The sequence below is a fragment of the Formica exsecta genome, unplaced genomic scaffold (assembly GCF_003651465.1).
Source record: "Formica exsecta isolate Colony F162 unplaced genomic scaffold, ASM365146v1 scaffold641, whole genome shotgun sequence".
Taxonomy (NCBI): domain Eukaryota; kingdom Metazoa; phylum Arthropoda; class Insecta; order Hymenoptera; family Formicidae; genus Formica; species Formica exsecta.
This window is the reverse complement of record NW_021853404.1, coordinates 1-21669: the sequence shown is the minus strand read 5'-3', so window position 1 is coordinate 21669 and position 21669 is coordinate 1. Positions and strand designations below refer to the sequence as shown.

At 37.5% G+C, this 21669-nt stretch overlaps 1 pseudogene; it reads left to right on the top strand.

Moving 5' to 3' along the window:
* The first annotated feature begins 1165 nt into the window (after nt 1–1165).
* Nucleotides 1166–13472, top strand: LOC115242815 (annotated as a pseudogene).
* Nucleotides 13473–21669: the final 8197 nt, after the last annotated feature.

The following is a 21669-nucleotide window of genomic DNA, read 5'->3' as shown; positions in this document are numbered from 1 at the left end:
AAAAGTTTTCATTTTAAAAATTTAAATGCGTTTTTCTCAGAACGTCTTTTTTTCAGTGTCTGCACGATAACTCAGCGAATTTTTAATATTTTTGGATATAATTTTAACGAAAATTTTTTTCATAAAATTCTCTAAAATCTATCGGAAGCTTTTTCCGATTTTCGATCTTGTTTTTTTTTATAACAAAAAAAGTGGACAAGTTTTGAGGCAAAATTGTAACTTTTTTTTTCAAGTTGTCTAATTTCGTGAATTTTTATAAATTAAGAAATCCCCCTCAAAAGATCGTAACTATATATAACATTTTTTTATAAGAAAATATTTTTATTTTTAAGATCGAACTAACCTACAATGCAAAATCATGCAGACACTAGGATCATGAACGCTCATCATTGGTGCATGCAACTTGCCATAAAAGTTACAATTTTTTATGAAACTTAATACTTTTTTATATACATATACTCAAATATATAACAAATAAAATAAAAAAAAAACTCTGTATTGATTACTGCATTATTTACTGAAAAAAAAAATCCCGAAAATAGGCCATTCTTGCGCGCGACAAAGGTATGTAACTCCTTAAGAAGAAATACAGAGGGAAACTGATAACATTTATATTATTGTTCGATACAACCAAATATACAGGGTGGTCCATTTTAAAAGAGCCAGTCAAATATCTCGAAAAATATGGAAGATACGGATCCCCCTTCGAACCAAACAACTTTTGTCTGAAACGTTTTTCTGTATCTTCCATATTTTTCGAGATATTTGACTGGCTATTTTAAAATGGACCACCCTGTATGTGTCAGTTCACAGCATCACAGCGTCGTCATTGGCTTTCATGGAAAAAAAGTAAACATTTAGTAACCAAAAGTTTTATAATTTGATGACATGTAAGATGCATCGTGATTAGTTATAAAGAGAAATTTTGAAAATCTGGAAGAGATCTCAGATTGATGTACTAAACACATTTCAAAAAATGATATACGTAAGAAAGCATCGATTTGATTAGCACATTGGAATTATACAGAATATCGATAGAATCACTATTGATAGCTGGGCCGCCAAGGATTACGTGGGAACTGTTTGAGCGCAAGCATTTACAAAAAGGAAAAAGAACAAAATTATTATGTCAAAAACGGTATTATGTGTTTTAGTGAAAGTGTTAATGTTAGCGAAAGCGGATATTTTGTCAAATTATCCGGATTTAGACTTCATACAGGTAAGAGACTGCTTTGTTGAATAAAATTAAATGTTATTATAGCTAATAGTTTATTTGTGTAACTAAAACTGTATATGATAATAAAATATATAGACTGTATAATAATAAAATGAAACTATATAACATAAACACTAGAAGAATATGTGAAATGTTATGAAAAAAAGGATGTATAAATCTTGGACGTTTTGTTTATAAATGAATGTTATATAATAAAAAATTAAGCTTAATTAGGATGTTGTTTCTCTCTCTTTGCTATTTTTAAAAATAAGTATTTTTGAAAGATTAATAAGATTTTCTGTTTCTTTTCCGCTATATTAATACATACATATGCTGACACTTGACACTTTTTATGTGATTTTTCTTCAATTCCTAAGACCTCTTTACTTTTTAAATATTTATAACCATTTATTAGTATAATAAGATTTATACTAAATTAGTTTCTATTTAACAAAATTAATTTAGAAAGTCAGCATCCTTTTTTATGTTAAGAATAGTTATATATAGGGGAAAGTAGGGTAAAACCAGATACTTTTTTGGATTTGTTTTTCTACAAAAAATTAAAGAGTAAAAAAAATTTGCCGTTAGTATTCTTTAGTGGACCTTAAAATATGAGAAAATGAAGCTAGTTGCTGAAAAAAAATATTTGGTTACCAAGAATAACAAGATTTTTTCTAGAAGTCAAAATACCCGGTTTTGCCCTACCAATAGGGGAAAACCGGGTACACATTTAAAAACATGTAAAACACCGTGCAATTACAAAATCTAGATTTATTTTAATCAAAATACAATACAAAGATGTATTTTATTGATAAAAATCACAAATAAAGAGATTCTCTTGTTCTACATTGCTGCAGAACTTTCTTATTTAATTTTTTAATTTTAGGGGTTTTAAAAAGCTATTTTTAATGGTTTCTTTTTCTGAATGGTAGTTTTCGTTTCCAACTGTTTTTTGTAGGCAGACAAAGTCAGGATAACAGTTTTTCCTCTTTTCATTACATGAGGTGTGTAGATAACCGGTTTTGCCCCAACACAAGAAGAATAACAAACACGGCAGCTGTATATTTCGGTGTACAAAGTTACAATCAAAACTAATGCAATATACTTTAATATGTTATAACGCGATCACCTCGCTCGACGCTCGGATCGGCTCGTCGGTGTCCGGGTTCGAGAGGAGGGGAGACTCAAGCTTACGAGACACAGTATATGTAGCAAGAGATAGTTTATTTAGTTAGAGAAAGACAGATACAGCGTGCAGGGTCTGGCGATAGCGGGCGGTGAATGCTGGTCGCAGGATCTGCGGAGCGCAGCGCGCAGACGTGAAGCGCAAAGCGGCGAGAAGCGGAAGCCAGGCGCGGCAGGCAGGTGGTGTCGGTTTTGTTTACAGGCGCTGACGGCGCGATTAGAATTGGCGGACTTATTACTAGGCAAGCCTACTAACGGGCAGTTATAACTAGCGAACTTATTACTAGGCGGATCTTAGTACTAACGTGCGGCTAGCACTAGCGGGCTTATTACTATCAGGTCTTATTATTACGGCGCGGTTATAACTATCGGACTTATGGCTAGGCGGTTCTTATGTGTAACTTCGTTTACCTTGCGGAAGTCTATGCAGAACCGGTGGGTGCCGTCTTTCTTCTTGACTAGCACCACCGGTGAGCTCCAGGCGCTTCGTGACGGTTCGATTACGCCGGCCTCCTCAATCTTGCGGACTTCCCGGTCGATTACAGCCTGCATGGCTGGATTACGAGGTCGGTAGCGCTGCTTAATTGGTTGGTTGGTCGTTAGGCGGATCTGGTGCTCGATGCGGTCGGTCGGGCCGTGTATGGCCTCGAAGGCGGATAGTTCCCGTTGGAGAAACTCCTTCAGCCGCTGGTCCTCGGCAGTGGTGCGTGGGGTTAGCCCGGCCGAAATTTCTCCTACCACGGGCTGGTCGCTGGTCTTGGTTGTCGGTGGTGCCGGTAGGGCGACCCCCAGTTTGGCCCACAAGTCGATGCCGATCAGAATTGGTCCGGAGAGGTTCGGCATCACCTGGAACGTGTGGGTCACGGTGCGGTCGACGGTGGTGATTGGTAGATCTACCGTCTGCGTGATTGGGACCGTGGTACCGTCGGCCAAGTTGATCTGCTGGGTTACCCCCTTAGGGGGGTGGCCGCTGTACTGGGCTCGCTTCGCGGTGGTCGGGCTTACGAAGGAGACCTCGGAGCCGGAATCGAGCAGTGCCCATAGGTGTCGTTTGAGCACCTGTATTTTTAAGTGCGGCCTAGGCGTGAACCTTAGGTGGCTCTGTCGGGACGGGCGGTGGCCGCTGGTTCCCCGGCCCGTGTGTCGTTTCCCGCCGGTGGATGGCAGTCCCGGGTGAACACGCCATCTTTGCCACATCGGGAGCAAAACTTGCGCGGAGGTCTCTGGCAATTCAGACGCGTGTGGCCTCGCTGTTTGCACCGCCAGCAGCATTCCTCGCGGTTTTATGCGGCGGCGGCAACCGGTGAGCTAGGCAGGCTCCGGGTCACTGACCGTTCTTCTCTCTGTCGGCGGAGGGCCTTTTCAAGCTCGGCTGCCCTAGTGCTTAGTTCGGCGACGCTAGTGGCCTCGGTCGGCCGGATATAGAGTTGGTAACTGGAGTTGAGGTTGTTGTAGAGTAACCGGGCCTTCTCCTGTGGTGAATAACCCCCGGCGCGCCTCATCATGGTGAGCACGTCCGTGGCGTAATGGTCGAACGGTTCCTCCGGTCGCTGTCTTCGGGCCTGTGCATCCTGCCGCAGCTGGTCGCGATAGTCGGGGGGCAGGTATTTCCGCCGGAAGGCGGCAGAGAAGTCATCCCAGGTTGTCCAGTCCTCATAGTTGTTGCGGTACCATAGTAAAGAATTACCGCGCAACATTTCGGGTAGCCCTACGAGAAACAGTTCGTCGGCGTAGCGATAGGATCGCTTCAACTCGTCCAGCCGCTCGAGAAACGCGAAGGGGTCTTTGCCGTCGAAGCAGAGGCCCCATTTGCGGATTCGGTCTAAAACCGCGGTAGGGTCGGGTCGTGTCGGTTCGGCATGTTCCGGGGCGGGTTCGGCATGGTCTGAGGTCGGCGCGGGCCGTACCGGTGTGGTTTCCTCTTTGTTCGGCATGTCGGGGTAGTTGCGTTCAGGGATGATGTCAACATTAATTTGAGATGAACTGTGCCCATATGCACAATATTTCTTTTTTGAGAGAAGTTCACAATTTTCGAGCCAACAATGATCAATATCGGAGCAACAATCGAGTCGTTATAGATTTTTTCTACACATAACATCTGCTTCAGTAAATGCAGCATTGCATTTTGTACATTGTAACGGCAGGGCCGTTACTACGGCCAGTGTATATATATATATATAACCGCCAAATATAGATAGACATAAACCTGGCTTGCTTATTAACCCAGCTTTACCTATGCCGCCGCCGCATACATGTAACGCGGTCACCTCGCTCGACGCTCGGATCGGCTCGTCGGTGTCCGGGTTCGAGAGGAGGGGAGACTCAAGCTTACGAGACACAGTATATGTAGCAAGAGATAGTTTATTTAGTTAGAGAAAGACAGATACAGCGTGCAGGGTCTGGCGATAGCGGGCGGTGAATGCTGGTAGCAGGATCTGCGGAGCGCAGCGCGCAGGCGTAAAGCGCAAAGCGGCGAGAAGCGGAAGCCAGGCGCGGCAGGCAGGTGGTGTCGGTTTTGTTTACAGGCGCGATTAGAATTAGCGGACTTATTACTAGGCAAGCCTTAATACTAACGGGCAGTTATAACTAGCGAACTTATTACTAGGCGGATCTTAGTACTAACGTGCGGCTAGCACTAGCGGGCTTATTACTATCAGGTCTTATTATTACGGCGCGGTTATAACTATCAGACTTATGACTAGGCGGTTCTTATGACTAACAGGTCTTATAACTAGCGGACTTAACGGTACCCGGTCTTATTACTATTAGGCTTATCTCTATCATGCGGCTACCATGTACAACGCGGTATCTACATGCACCTTATATCCTATGGGTTAGATTAGGGGTGAGGTATTGCGGGTAGTACCGAGTGTCACGTCGGGCCTACCTTGGCAACGGAAACCGGCGAAACCCGGCAGGGCTGAGCGAAACCTCAGCCCGGGTAGGTGTTAGGAGCCGGCGAAACCCGACAGGGCCAAGAGAAACCTTGGCCCGAGGAGTGGTGACAGGAGTCGGCGAAACCCGACGGGGCTGAGCGAAACCTCAGCGCGAAGGTAGAGAGAGCCGGCGAAACCTGGCAGAGACGAGAGAAACCTCGTCCCCGAGAGGCAGTAGGTATTAGGCAGGTTGGTGTCTGGAGTCGGATCGCAGGATGGGATCTGGTCCCGATGTCTCGACCGGCTTACACTGGCCGTAGTAACGGCCCTGCCGTTACAATGTACAAAATGCAATGCTGCATTTACTGAAGCAGATGTTATGTGTAGAAAAAATCTATAACGACTCGATTGTTGCTCCGATATTGATCATTGTTGGCTCGAAAATTGTGAACTTCTCTCAAAAAAGAAATATTGTGCATATGGGCACAGTTCATCTCAAATTAATGTTGACATCAATCTACAACTAATAACACGAGTTAGCCAAAGATTGTAGCACTTATCACGAAGAAACAGAAGTACCCGGTTTGACCCGCCTAACCGGTTTTATCCTACTTTTCCCTATACATATATAATAGAACAGAACTACTAAATATCAAAACAAAGTCGAGTATCGGTGTAATGAAGTTTCAAGTTGTATCAATTAACTCTAACAATAAAACCAATAGTTACAGAAAATCAACAATATATACAACCAACCAATTTTTTGCTACGCCTTCGACTTTATATATGATTTTAATTGTACATATATTTATTATATAGTTATATGCAGACGATCTTATGTAGGTGATATACATACATAGGTTAATTATAACATCGTATTCTTCAGAATTTGTTTGCGTTAAAAAATGTAACAATAACCGAAAAGAATTCGACAAAAGTTTGAATACAAAAATTTATATAATTTCTATAATTTCTATGACCATAAAAGGACAATACTTATAACATTTATATTCTTAAAATTAAGCAAACATTGTTGAATCTTTAATGATAAAAAATAAATTTTAAAAAAAATCGTGCTAAGATAAAGTCACTTTGAGAAATTAACTAAGTTACCGTAAAAAAAAGAACAAATCGTTAATCAAAATTATTTTAACAATCGAAAAGAGCTATACTTTCATGTATTATTTGCTAAGAGAAGCGGTTATGTGAACTCGCATTAACCCCCATTATTGTATTCTGTGTGACTTTGGACTATCGCACACAAATTGATATAGCTACATATGCATAGCAGACCGTTTGGATTAACGAGCATTGAGCATTAAATCATTACATATTGATTTACATTACATGCTCATTGGTCTAAACGGTCTTATTGACATCTATTTGACGCAGCTTTTTGTATACGATGCCTTTTCTGTTTAATATAAAAATCATGGTTGATATGCAAGAAGATCTTGTATTTAAAAAACAATAAAAACAGATTTTTAAAAAAAGTCTTGAAAAACAATAGAAACAGATTTTTAAAAAAATGTAACTGCACCGTATTTTTTAAACACATTATCAATCAGGTGAGGTATAAAGAAAAATATCACGCCTATATGATTATACAAATAAGAATTTTCATGGCAGATTTATTTATTTGTACATATATTATTTATCATTAGAAATACCGGAAGTAGCCGCGTGGCCCAGCGGTGCTTATGCTAATTCTTTTTGTATGTTATATTTTATCAAGGATATTCCAGTATCAGACAACAACGATTACCACATTTTACAAAACCTCAAATCTGACCGGAGTCATTCTGACAGTGTGAGTGTGAGAAACAAAATTGATGAAATTCCATTTGCAAATATATCTATGATCCCAAAATCTATTGATAAGTTGCAAAGAAATGAATAAATCGTTAAAAAAAGTCGACAAAAATGATTGTAAATTTACATTTAAGAGAGAATAAAAACAAAATCTAAAAAAATAATATCTTTCAATACCGAGAAGATTATAAATTTCATTTTGCCGCAAAAGAAGAAAAAAAATCCACATATTGTATTCTACGTAAAATTAATCAAGATTTAATATAAAGCAGTTAATCATATTATTTAATTTTGGTAGTTTATTTTTTTAGAACAATTGCAAATATTCTACTTTTGATTTCTGATGAATAAGATGTTTCCGAAAAACGTTTAAAGCTTTATTAAAAGCTTTGTATTTTCTTTTGTTTTTGATTAACAATTACTTTTTTGAATCTTATAAAAGACGCAAACTTTTTTATATTATTTTATTATTTTAAAAGTTAACATTTGTTGCGCTAATTTCTATATTTTGTAATTTACCTATTACCTATATTTTTTTCTTGCTTTTATTTTCACTTTAAATTGTTTTTTTCTGAATTATAATCAACTTAAGAGATAATCAACTTAATGTTTTTATATATAATTATGCCAGTATATATGATCATATAAATTCTAGAAAGCATAGTATATAGTGCGAGTGTGAGAAACAAAATTGATGAGATTCCACTTGCAAATATCTGTGTTTCCAGAATCTATTGGTAAGTTGCAAAGAAATGCATAAATTGTTAGCAAAAAAGTCCATGACAAAAAAAAATTGTAAATATAATCTACATTTAAGAGAAAGTAAAAATAAAATATAAAAAATATCTTTCAATGCCGAAAAGAATATAAATTACATTTTGTCGCCAAAAAAAATCCATATTATGTAAAATTAATCAAGATTTAATATAAAGCAGTTAATTATATTCAATTTTGCTAGTTTATTTTTTTTTAGAACAATGGCAAATATTACTTCTGATAATACTTCTGATTTCTTAATGAATAAGATATTTCTGAAAAACATTTAATGCTTTATTAAAAACTTCATATTTGTTTTTGTTCTGAATTAACAATTACTTTTTTGGATCTTATAAAACATGCAAACTTTTTTATTAGTTTAAAAGTCAACATTTGCTATGCTAATTTACATATTTTATAATTAATGTTTATTATTTTTTTACTTTTATTTTTACTTTAAATTTTTTCTGCATTACTGAGATAATCAAGTTAATGTTCTTGTATATAATTATGCTAATATGTGGAATCCAAAAATTTCTAGAAAGCATTTCGAGCAAACCAACATCTCCCAGAGCATTTGTTGAGTTCCACAATGGATTCCTAAATCAAGAAGACGACATTTTTGTGACATTTAGGTAAAAAATCTAAAATCTCAGTCTGTATGTTTTTAAATTTAACGATACATACATATAAAAACGTTGAATCTGTTATAATCTTACTAAATATAAAAAGGCCTTAAATATTATTTTTTTTACAGATGGAACCAACCTGAATTTACAGACGAAATAATACAAGGATACACAGTGCAGTGTTGGTTCATCGAGAACTAAAAAGAGATTCAAATCTGCGATCACAAAAGTATCTCAACTACAATATTGAAATGCACAATCTAAAACCTAACACAACGTACTACTTTCAAGTACAAGCGCATACTAAAGTTGGTGCTGGTCCTTACACAGATTTAATTGATGTATCGACTATGCATGAAAATCCAATACCGCAATTATTGATGGTAACGAGAAAAAGTATCGATATATGGGATCTGGATTCAAAAAACAATGTTAGTCTCGTTAAGGATGGGGACGTGGTACATGCCGCTTATTCGATAGCGGAACATAAAATTTATTGGAGCACCGATTTAAAGTACCTATAATGTTAGAGATGAATAAAAACAATATTACAAAAATAGCTGAGCTTAAAAAAGTTGCGTACAATCTCTGCATCGACTGGGTAGGAAGAAATCTGTACTGGACTGAATCCAGCCAAATATATCATAATTATAACATCATGAAGCTCGACTTAACAATGTGGGAAAATGGCATAGTCAAAAATGATAAGATTTTAGAAATAAAAGCCTCTAGTTTGAGGCTCATGTTAAATATACTACCGTTTATAGGGTATGTTAACTTTCATACATTTGAAATAAATGCACAATATTTCTATTAAAAATTTGTATTGATTTGTAATTTTTCAATAATTTCATATGGCTTTGTAATTAAGATCAAAAGTTATAAAAAATAATAAAATAACAACTTTAATTATAAGAATTTTAAATATTCACTATGTATATAATTTTTCTTCTGCTATTGTTGAAATAATGTTCAATAATAAGTAAAATAATGCATATATTTTTTAGAAGTTTATATTTAACATATTATACGGATTTCAAACGTCAGATAACACAACCGGATCTTGATGGAAATAACACTCAAACCATTGAGAACAATTCATCTGTTATATGCTCCTCACTCGATATTTTACCTCTTTCTGACATGAAAATTAATGACATGAATTCTAAGAATACGCTAATTTATTGACTATTGGATAATTTCTTGATTGTGACAGACATTAACGTTTCTATATGCAATTTTATTTTACAAGCCGAAAGAAACGACTATGAAATATACTGCAGATCTTTAGCGATTGATGGGACAAACATTTACATTTTACTTAACAATGATTATATATATGTCTTAAAAAAAGTATGCACTTCTCGAGAGTGTAGACGCATTCAAATACATCCAAAAGATAGAAACATCTTACCAGACTTATCAATTTCATGCTTTTGGTAAATCTTTGCAATCGTATCCTTCGATGAGATGTCTGACACCTGACAAAAGAATTTAACACGTAGAACAACCGAGGTACATGGTAACGACGAACAGCATCATCGTAAATCTTCCGGAACCGGTCCATAAGAATGGGATGCAAAAAGCACAACTTACCTACCATTCTATATACCATCTACATAAACTATTGTTTGAGCAATGAACTTAACAAGTTCGATAATTTCACCATGCAGACGTACAAGCCATATTACGAGATTCAAAATTAAATGCCGTTTACAGAGTATAAGTTACTGCTAGTAATAAGCAATTTTTACTCTAATCATTTATCCGCACCCTGTGTGCGCAGCCCCGGCTGGCCCACAGGTATCGATTCTAGATCGCGACGATCCAGGATCAGACTGGCGCGAGCTTGCGTGCGAGATAGAAACGTAAGCGAGAGGACGAGAGCGATAGCGAGACGAGAGCGAACGGAGAGGATCCCGGCGATCGGCAGCTGAGAAGGACGGACCCGAGGGAGAGGACGTCAACGTCGCTGACCCCGTGTAACCACCACGAGAGGAAAAGTACCGGTGAGGTTATCCTCCGCCATATTCGCCACTCGCGATCGCGCCCGGAATCGTTTCGTTCTGTCGTCGTCGCCGTGAATTCGTACTTTGGTGTACGGGCTAAGCCCGATTCTTTGGTGTAGATTTTCGCGTCACGGCCACGTCGTCAAGCGATTCGAGCCCCGGAGCCTCGAAAGTATCGGTTTCCGCGGATCGAGACATTACCTCGCGTTTTTAATAAACCGTGTGTCGTCTCTCTGGAGATTCGGATTCCGTAGATTATATTTGCGCTGGTTCTCGCACGTCTAGCGTTTAAGATTCGTTCGTACTGTATGTCGGTCGTTTGAGTGTGAGTGTGATTCGCGTCAATTTGTTATATTTTTTATGTCTTTCGTTTGTGAATCTTCGCGTCGAAACTGTGCGTGCACGTCCGGTGCAACTTTTCTTCGCGATTATTATATGGGTTACGTGAGAGTGTGAATCGCGTAAATTCGACGTATTATATCGGCTGTAAAGCACCGCGTCTCGAAATTGTGAGCGCGTTTTGTGAGAGTTTCCTCGCGATTCTTGCATGAATTGCGTGCGTGTGTGTGTCGAGTATTCAATTCTGCGTAATCTGTCCGTCCGAAATCGAAGCATGTCCGCGTTGTAATAATTGCCTGATAATCTTAAGTTGCGTATTAATAATTTAGCGGTAATAGCGGGCGATAAGGTCGCCGTTGGCGAGGTGATATCGAGAATTGGTTCGGACTTGCGCCCGAATTATAGACGAACGTAAGAATCAATTTCTTTGCAATGCAAGGCGTAATTCAAGCCGAGCGGACATTCCGGCCGATCTAACGGGTCGGTCTCGGCGTACGCATTACGGGGTTTCGCGCCCCGTGTCTAACACCCAGTCTCGCAGCCGCGTTTCTTTTACCGCAGCCGTATATCTGCGCGGTTTATCATTACTATTCTCGAGGAGCTGCGGCTCCCGCTATTATAATAAATCTGTTAATTTCTCTGTTTAATTTACGAGTTTCTTTCCAATTGTGTTCGTCGTTTACGTACTTGTCGTCTCTTGCATAAATTATCGCGTTCGATCAACATTCGCCCTGCCCCTCTACCGTTAGGCGAGCTAGTCAGTCCGTGGCGAATTCCGGCAATTTCTTTTGCGTTTATTTCGCGCTTATTTCGTGTTTCGCGAATTGATACGTGAAAGATCGTATCTGGCGCCCAAGTTCGATTCTCGCGATTATCTCTCGGATCTCGTCACGGTACGCGCGGAACTCCTAACATCCCGTTCCCACCTGGCGCGTGGATCTTTTTCTCCGTTTTCCCGTTTTTGTCAACGACCATTCCGCATCTCCCGTTCGGCGAATTAGCTCCGGTTCGTCGGCGCAATTTACACCCGCGCGACAGAGAGAACGAGTCGGCGGCCGCGTTTATCGCTCAGCCGCAAGATAGGAACAATCGTCGCAATTGATGGACCCGTTATTCGGCTCGGAAGTGATACTGAAAACTAAACCGGGTAAGGTCGACGCACCGGAAAATGTGACAGTTCAGGCTCTGACGCCTACTATAGCGATAGTTTATTGGATGCCACCCAAGAAACTAAACTGCGTGCTCGTGATCTACAAAGTACATTGGACGTTAATTACTAACAGTACAGGACAAATAAACAAGCCACTTATTAATAAAACAGTGCATAAGGAAAACACCAAATTTTTCACGATAATAGAACCGTAATACCAGAACAAAAATACAGAGTATTTGTACGCATATATCCAGCCAACTTCAGCGATTATTATAATGATAGTTTGAACAAAACCTTGCACATGTATTCGGAACCAAACAATATAACTTTAAGCGAGGTTAGCATAAAAAAACGAGGTATGAGTATCTCGTGGATTCCTAGCGTTAATTTGACAATAAATTATCTATTGGAATACAAAAGTGTTGAAATGCAGGAGTGGCAAATTACAGATTGCAGATGTTTCGAAGAACAGCAAAGAATTTAGAAAAATCGGGCGTAAAGATACCCGCTGCTATAAAAATGCTTTGAAAAAATGCTTCCTCACAAAAGAAAAAGAAGTTTTTAGAAGAGGCCAAGCTTATGAATCACTTCCGACATAAACATGTGCTAAAATTGCTTGCCGTCTGCTTAGATGAAAATTCTCCATTAATCGTGTTGGAATTAATGGAAGTTGGTGATTTGCTACAATATTTGAGAGATAGTCGAAAATTGGAACCATCAGATACTCACGCTCTGCGTCTGCAAGATTTGTTCGCTATGTGCGAAGATGTTGCACGAGGCTGTTGCTATCTGGAACATCTGCATTTCGTTCAGAGATCTCGCGTGTCGAAATTGCTTAGTATCCGTGAGAGATCGCGAGAACCGTGTCATTAAAATTGGCGATTTTGGACTAGCTAGAGATGTTTATAAGAATGACTAGTATCGCGTGGTAAATTATCATGAAAAGATGAAATTTTTTAGAAATGTTTGTCTGTCTTTTTTTGTCATAATAATATAGTACATTTTTACTTTGAATAGAACTTAAGGAAGATAGATTATTTCTATTTATATAAAGCAAGAGATAAATAAATGCTTTTGCTTTAGCACGAAGATTTTAAAAATGGGCAACTTGAACTAGTAGATTAATTTCGTTAAAATCACATGTTTTAGAAAGGACAAGGTCTTCTTCCTGTTTGCTGGATGGCACCGGAACCTTTAGTGCTCGGAATATTTACTTCCCAGAGCGACGTTTGGTCATTCGGGGTTCTGATGTTGGAAATTACATCGTTGGGTGAGCATCCCTACACTGGCAGGATTAATCTGGAAGTGATAGATTATGTACGCGCTGGAGGCAGGTTGCCGACGCCTCTCAATTGTCCACCGACTTTGTACGAATTGATGCTGCGTTGCTGGAGTCCAGCGAATAATAGACCAAACTTTAAACTTTGTCTCGAAAATATTATAGCTCTAACAAGTAACACTACCCAACTGATACTCACCGATTTGAATGAAACTTAACATACTTGTTAAACACCGAAAAACATTAAAACCGTGTTTTTTTGTTTCGGCTAAACACGATTTTTAGGGGTAGAAAGCACCCCTCAACCCCTGGAGGTGGAAACAGTTATGGCTAATTATTTCTGAAACGATACATTTTCTGAAAAAAGTGCTTAGGACCAAAGTTGTAGAGTTCAAAGTGATGCACTTGATGGCGACCTTGAAGTCAACCTTGAGGTCGATTTTCAAGGTCATTTAAAAATCATTTCATGTTTTTCAAAGGGAGTAGTTTACTTTTCATCCCGAGAATCGATAGAGCGTAAAATTTTACATTCAGAACGTTGGTGATTTGTAAATAAAACAAGCCTCTGCAATTTAAAATTGTTCATTGATCCAACCAATTAAGGCAAGATCAGTCAATAATTCGATCAATAAAGGAATTAAAAGTTAATTATTCATTCAAATAAGGCAAGATGTGATCGAGATCCAGCCAGTGAAGGCAAGATGTGAGCGAAATCCAGCCAGTAAAGGCAAGATATGGTCGAGATCCAGCCAGTGAAGGCAAGATGTGAGCGAAATCCAGCCAGTAAAGGCAAGATATGGTCGAGATCCAGCCAGTGAAGGCAAGATGTGAGCGAAATCCAGCCAGTAAAGGCAAGATATGGTCGAGATCCAGCCAGTGAAGGCAAGATGTGAGCGAAATCCAGCCAGTAAAGGCAAGATATGGTCGAGATCCAGCCAGTGAAGGCAAGATGTGAGCGAAATCCAGCCAGTAAAGGCAAGATATGGTCGAGATCCAGCCAGTGAAGGCAAGATGTGAGCGAAATCCAGCCAGTAAAGGCAAGATATGGTCGAGATCCAGCCAGTGAAGGCAAGATGTGAGCGAAATCCAGCCAGTAAAGGCAAGATATGGTCGAGATCCAGCCAGTGAAGGCAAGATGTGAGCGAAATCCAGCCAGTAAAGGCAAGATATGGTCGAGATCCAGCCAGTGAAGGCAAGATGTGAGCGAAATCCAGCCAGTAAAGGCAAGATATGGTCGAGATCCAGCCAGTGAAGGCAAGATGTGAGCGAAATCCAGCCAGTAAAGGCAAGATATGGTCGAGATCCAGCCAGTGAAGGCAAGATGTGAGCGAAATCCAGCCAGTAAAGGCAAGATATGGTCGAGATCCAGCCAGTGAAGGCAAGATGTGAGCGAAATCCAGCCAGTAAAGGCAAGATATGGTCGAGATCCAGCCAGTGAAGGCAAGATTTCATAATTTCTTTTCATAGTCTATGAGTATAAATTCCATGATAATTAGCATTATTCTTTATATTCATGGAAATAATGAGGAATAGCTTTATCTTCTATCGCAAAAAATGCTCCATACACAGAGAGTTAGTATACCACGCACATTTTATTACTGCAATGTTATTGCAGATTTTGCAGACTGTACCGCAATTCTTTAAACAGAAATCAACAGACGTTTCATATCTATCTGGTTTTTCTTCAATATATCCACTTTTCCACCAGGCATATTTAATCATGTTTTGTGTTATTCTAGATTCTATATTGTACACTGGGTCCTCGAAAGTGAGGCATAATAACTTTAAAATATTTTTTGGGTTTAATGACATTATGAAATTTTACAGATTAACAATGCTTTAATAATATTATAACAGAGATTCAAAGTAAATTCATAGAAAGCAGAGTTTATGATTGTAAGCCTAAATGAAATTAACACAAAAAATAGTCGTGGGAACAAATGATGGAAAAGTACTTGCAGTAAATACTTTCCGAAAGAATTTTGAAAACATTCACGAGAAACAGCAGTCGTAAGAACAATTGACGTAAAACTATAAACAATGAACACTTGCCTAAGTACAGATGTGAAAATGATAATTGAAGGTATATTCGAACGAAATTCACGAGCGAGATAGCTCATAGCTGATCATAACTGATCAAGAAGTAATTTTGGAAAATGCTTGCTCAACGACAGTCGGGAAAATAATAATTGATCATATGTCCGAATGAAATCCTAATACAAAATAAAGAGTAAAAGATATTGTGGATAACTCCAGAGTAGCAATAAAAATTTTAAAAAATTTAAAAATTTTTAATATAGCATGAAGGTAATGTTTAACTTATAATTAGAGTGACATTTTATGTTTTCTTATCTTATCGATATTATCTAACCGATAAAATTAAATTAATTAATGACGTTATTTTTCAAATGATCCAATGAGAAGCTCAACGTAGAAAAAATAATTTAAAATAACTAATATTCTGCCGTTTCCAAATTTTATCTTAATATTAGATTAGTAAATAAAGATAAGAAAGACATTTGATATTGTTAAAGAAATAATTATTTCTCATAAAGAGAGATAGCAACAAAACAATAATTTATTATATTTTAGATACCTGTTACTACGTTTCTTATTTGATTAAATAAATAAATTACGCGAAATATGGCCTTCAAAATTTATTGGGTAAATATAGCGAATAGGGGACCCAGCCCCAATGACCTTGACTTGACATATGTTGTCAAGGACATAATTCTGAATAACTTTTTTTTCTAATTTAATCTGGACCTCGCTTTACAATGTAGCATGTACTTTGTATGTTGTAAAGCAAGGTCCACCCTGCCTACCGGCGGCGTGGGTGCGGGAGGGGGGCCAAAAGCCCCCCTTGCACCCTCCCGTGTGTATGTGTGTGCGCGCGCGCGCGTGCTTCCTGTCCGTGCATGTACTTTGGTATATTTCAAACTTTTTTTGTTAATAACTTTTTAATAAGCAACGAGCGACGATTAAATTAGAAGAAAAAGTTACTCAGAATTATGTCCTTGACAACATATGTCAAGGTCAAGGTCATTGGGGCTGGGTCCCCTATTCGCTATATTTACCCTTATATTTTATTTTTGAACACCCTATATATGTAAAAAACTTGTGTTTATTTCAGTTTATACATGTAGTATACGTAGGACTATTTCTGTAAACTAACTTAAATATTCAGTCTTTCATTGTCAGACTATGTATAAATCTTGATTTTTACAAATTTTTGTTTGTTAATAACTTTTTAATAAGCAACGAGCGACGATTAAATTAGAAGAAAAAGTTACTCAGAATTATGTCCTTGATAACATATGTCAAGGTCAAGGTCATTGGGGCTGGGTCCCCTATTCGCTATATTTACCATTTATTGTTGCGATATAATTACGTACGATTTAATGTATATAAAAGATAATTAATTATTAATTATATTGATAATATCAAATTATGTTCCGATACTTATCGAGATCGCGTTTGAAAAAGGAATTTGATGTAGCGTTTTGCATCAGACTTTCCTACTTGAGTATCGCCGCGCGAATGATAGTAGAGTCAAGGCACATAAACAATAGCACTCTAATGTTTACGCCGCCAAGCCAAATACCACGTTATTGATAATATGTTGCTAAAATATTTCACATACTATGACGTATACAAGATGATCCAAAAAAGGTTACTGACAAACTTCAAAAACAGCTTGTACCAACTCAGGATTACTTCGAAGAACATGGATTCCTATTCGAAAGTTGCTATATTCCGACCCTTCTATATGCTCTTGAAGTTTGTCAGTAATCTTTTGAATCACCCTGTATATATGAAAAATATTAAATTATACAAGTATCTGAAATTATAAATTAATTTTTTATTAAACGATTGATGTGTCATGAAGCCTTTCGTAATGCTAATTACTCGATTTTAAGATTTGATCGGCCCAAAAAAGGGCCGAAACGTTCGCCTTTCGCGAGTTAAATATTTTAATGTAAATCTTTTAAAATAAATATTTATGCGCCCTTAATACCGCACTTGGCTCTTTCTGCCATTTTATTTCGACATTCTTGATTTTATTCGTTAAGAGCCTTATTTTTATATATTGTTTCTATTATTTTAATGTTTTTAAAAATGTTCTTCAAAAATTTCTAAAAACATTTTCAAAAATATTGTCTGCTCATTGAGTTATTTAAGGAGGCATACGCGTTTAAATTTTTGAAAAATGGGTACATTTTATAGATTTTTTTGCAGCGCAACGATTTGATAATTTTTTTTCCAATATTAATACAATATTAAGGGGATCCAAAAGTGACGGCCGAACTCCGACGGGTTAGCGCCCTCATCCAAGCGTAACTAAAATTATCGATAATACCGACCGAAATTATCGATAATATCAATAATTTTAGTTCCGCTGTTACCGATATGAATATTTTTGCATGTTCTATGCATATTTGAAAAAGAATTGTGTTCAATTAGTTGAAATCGGACAACATCGTGTATTTCTACTGCTCCATTGCCTCGCACGCATATCTATGCGTATAGATAACAGTATAATATAGACGTGCCTGCCTTTATCACATATTTGAACATAATTTCACATTGTTCATACGGGCTATGTGTCTTCCCATATATCTTCCAAGAGGAATAACATTTGGTTAAGTGTTATATATATAATTGTGTATATATATATATGTATATGTATAATATGTACATAGACGTATACAGATGTATGTGTATGATATATATACATATATTCTGAATATTATCATGTAACTTTCTATAAGTTGCAATCTATGCAACGCAGCTAATTTTTTTCAATCGATATAATCAATGGATATATAACAACAATGTATTATTTATACAAATATATATTATATTGTCTTTTTTTGTTCGTATACATAAATGTTTATATATTTGTAATAAACATTTATAATACATTGTTTGTCTCCATCGCAACAGAATAATATATCGCCTCTGGCATATATTATTTAACACACATGCAATTTTCATCTAGTGTGAAATAACAACCAGCTCACGAATTGATCGCCTCTGGCATATATTTTTTAACACACATGCAAATCGCATCTAGTGTGAAATAACAACCAGCTCACGAATTGATCGCCTCTGGCATATATTTTTTAACACACACGCAAATCGCATCTAGTGTGAAATAACAACCAGCTCACGAATTGATCGCCTCTGGCATATATTTTTTAACACACACGCAAATCGCATCTAGTGTGAAATAACAACCAGCTCACGAATTGATCGCCTCTGGCATATATTTTTTAACACACACGCAAATCGCATCTAGTGTGAAATAACAACCAGCTCACGAATTGATCGCCTCTGGCATATATTTTTTAACACACACGCAAATCGCATCTAGTGTGAAATAACAACCAGCTCACGAATTGATCGCCTCTGGCATATATTTTTTAACACACACGCAAATCGCATCTAGTGTGAAATAACAACCAGCTCACGAATTGATCGCCTCTGGCATATATTTTTTAACACACACGCAAATCGCATCTAGTGTGAAATAACAACCAGCTCACGAATTGATCGCCTCTGGCATATATTTTTTAACACACACGCAAATCGCATCTAGTGTGAAATAACAACCAGCTCACGAATTGATCGCCTCTGGCATATATTTTTTAACACACACGCAAATCGCATCTAGTGTGAAATAACAACCAGCTCACGAATTGATCGCCTCTGGCATATATTTTTTAACACACACGCAAATCGCATCTAGTGTGAAATAACAACCAGCTCACGAATTGATCGCCTCTGGCATATATTTTTTAACACACACGCAAATCGCATCTAGTGTGAAATAACAACCAGCTCACGAATTGATCGCCTCTGGCATATATTTTTTAACACACACGCAAATCGCATCTAGTGTGAAATAACAACCAGCTCACGAATTGATCGCCTCTGGCATATATTTTTTAACACACACGCAAATCGCATCTAGTGTGAAATAACAACCAGCTCACGAATTGATCGCCTCTGGCATATATTTTTTAACACACACGCAAATCGCATCTAGTGTGAAATAACAACCAGCTCACGAATTGATCGCCTCTGGCATATATTTTTTAACACACACGCAAATCGCATCTAGTGTGAAATAACAACCAGCTCACGAATTGATCGCCTCTGGCATATATTTTTTAACACACACGCAAATCGCATCTAGTGTGAAATAACAACCAGCTCACGAATTGATCGCCTCTGGCATATATTTTTTAACACACACGCAAATCGCATCTAGTGTGAAATAACAACCAGCTCACGAATTGATCGCCTCTGGCATATATTTTTTAACACACATGCAAATTGCATCTAGTGTGAAATAACAACCAGCTCACGAATTGATCGCCTCTGGCATATATTTTTTAACACACATGCAAATTGCATCTAGTGTGAAATAACAACCAGCTCACGAATTGATCGCCTCTGGCATATATTTTTTAACACACATGCAAATTGCATCTAGTGTGAAATAACAACCAGCTCACGAATTGATCGCCTCTGGCATATATTTTTTAACACACATGCAAATCGCAACCCGTCTGAAGCGTACTAAATTCAATTTGACTATTTTCAATCGGTTTTAATACCGCATTTTCGGTGCAGAAATCCCGATCGATTCGGATTACATTTTTTTAAATCCGTTTTAATCGACCATTTTCGGCAGGGAAGCGATATGCAGTACGTAGTAAGCGAACGATTAGAAAGAGAGATACAGAGAGAAACAGAGTAAGTGTATGATCGAAAGAAAAAAGATATTAGAAATTGCGATATGTTAGTGCGTACATGTATATTACTCTCTCACACATGAATTAAAGTTTGGTAATTTATCAATTAATAATCCATATAATTAATTTTATATAATGTTTTCGTTAAATATAAATAATGTTTTTATGTATAAAATTAATTTAGCAATATAAAAACAATGTTTTTATTCGGTTGTACAATATTCATTTATTAAGATAAACATTTATAAAGATGTGCATTAGTTTTCATTTTCATCATAACGCGATATCTATAGCAGTCAGTACGTAAGTATGTATGTATCGGGCAGCAAGTCGGCTGTGCGCACACACACATGCAAACAGACGAACGCGATCATATCAGTGCGCGGCAGCTTAGGCTCAGTTTGTCGCGTGTGTTTTGTACATACGCGTAACAAGAGATTATCGCGCGCTCAACCGTTATAACGCGTTATAACACGTTGAAGTAAAAAGACTGTGTTTTTGTGTTTTTAATTTTTAATATATAGTGTGTCCACATAATGGGACAAAAATATAATGATAAATGCTTGCCTCTCTCTGTCCGAAGACTTTCCTTAAAAAGAATAAGGGTCAAGAGGTTAGTATTATTTATATATAAGGTATATTTACACAGGGTGTCCGAAAATTCGCGCAACACCCTTTAAGGGAAGGTAGAGGGTGTTATTCTGAATAGAAAGGTCCTGTAACATTTTTTTCTATAACGCTTCATAAAGGAGTTATTATTGAGTAAAGTCTGATCAATCAGCGCCGACTTTTAGCCGGGCGCACGTCAGTGAGCCCCGCGCTGCGAAGTGTGCGCCGCCGCACACTACTAGGCGCGCGGGGCTCACTGACGTGCGCCCAGGTAAAAGTCGGCGCTGATTGATCAGACTTTACTCAATAATAACTCCTTTATGAAGCGTTATAGAAAAAAATGTTACAGGACTTTTCTATTCAGAATAACACCCTCTACCTTCCCTTAAAGGGTGTTGCGCGAATTTTTGGACACCCTGTGTAAATATACCTTATATATAAATAATACTAACCTCTTGACCCTTATTCTTTTTAAGGAAAGTCTTCGGACAGAGAGAGGCAAGCGTTTATCATTATATTTTTGTCCCATTATGTGGACACACTATATATTAAAAATTAAAAACACAGTTTTTTGACTTCAACGTGTTATAACGCGTTATAACGGTTGAGCGCGCGATAATCTGTTGTTACGCGTATGTACAAAACACACGCGGCAAACTGAGCCTGAGCTGCCGCGCACTGATATGATCGCGTTCGTCTGTTTGCATGTGTGTGTGTGTACAGCCGACTTACTGCCCGATACGTACATACTTACGTACTGACTGCTATAGATATCGCGTTATGATGAAAATGAAAAGTAATGCACATCTTTATAAATGTTTATCTTAATAAATGAATATTATACAACCGAATAAAAACATTGTTTATTGCTAACATTGTATATTGCTAAATTAATTTTATACATAAAAACATTATTTATATTTAACGAAAACATTATATAAAATTAATTATATGGATTATTAATTGATAAATTACCAAACTTTAATTCATGCGTGACAGAGTAATATACATGTACGCACTAACATATCGCAATTTCTAATAT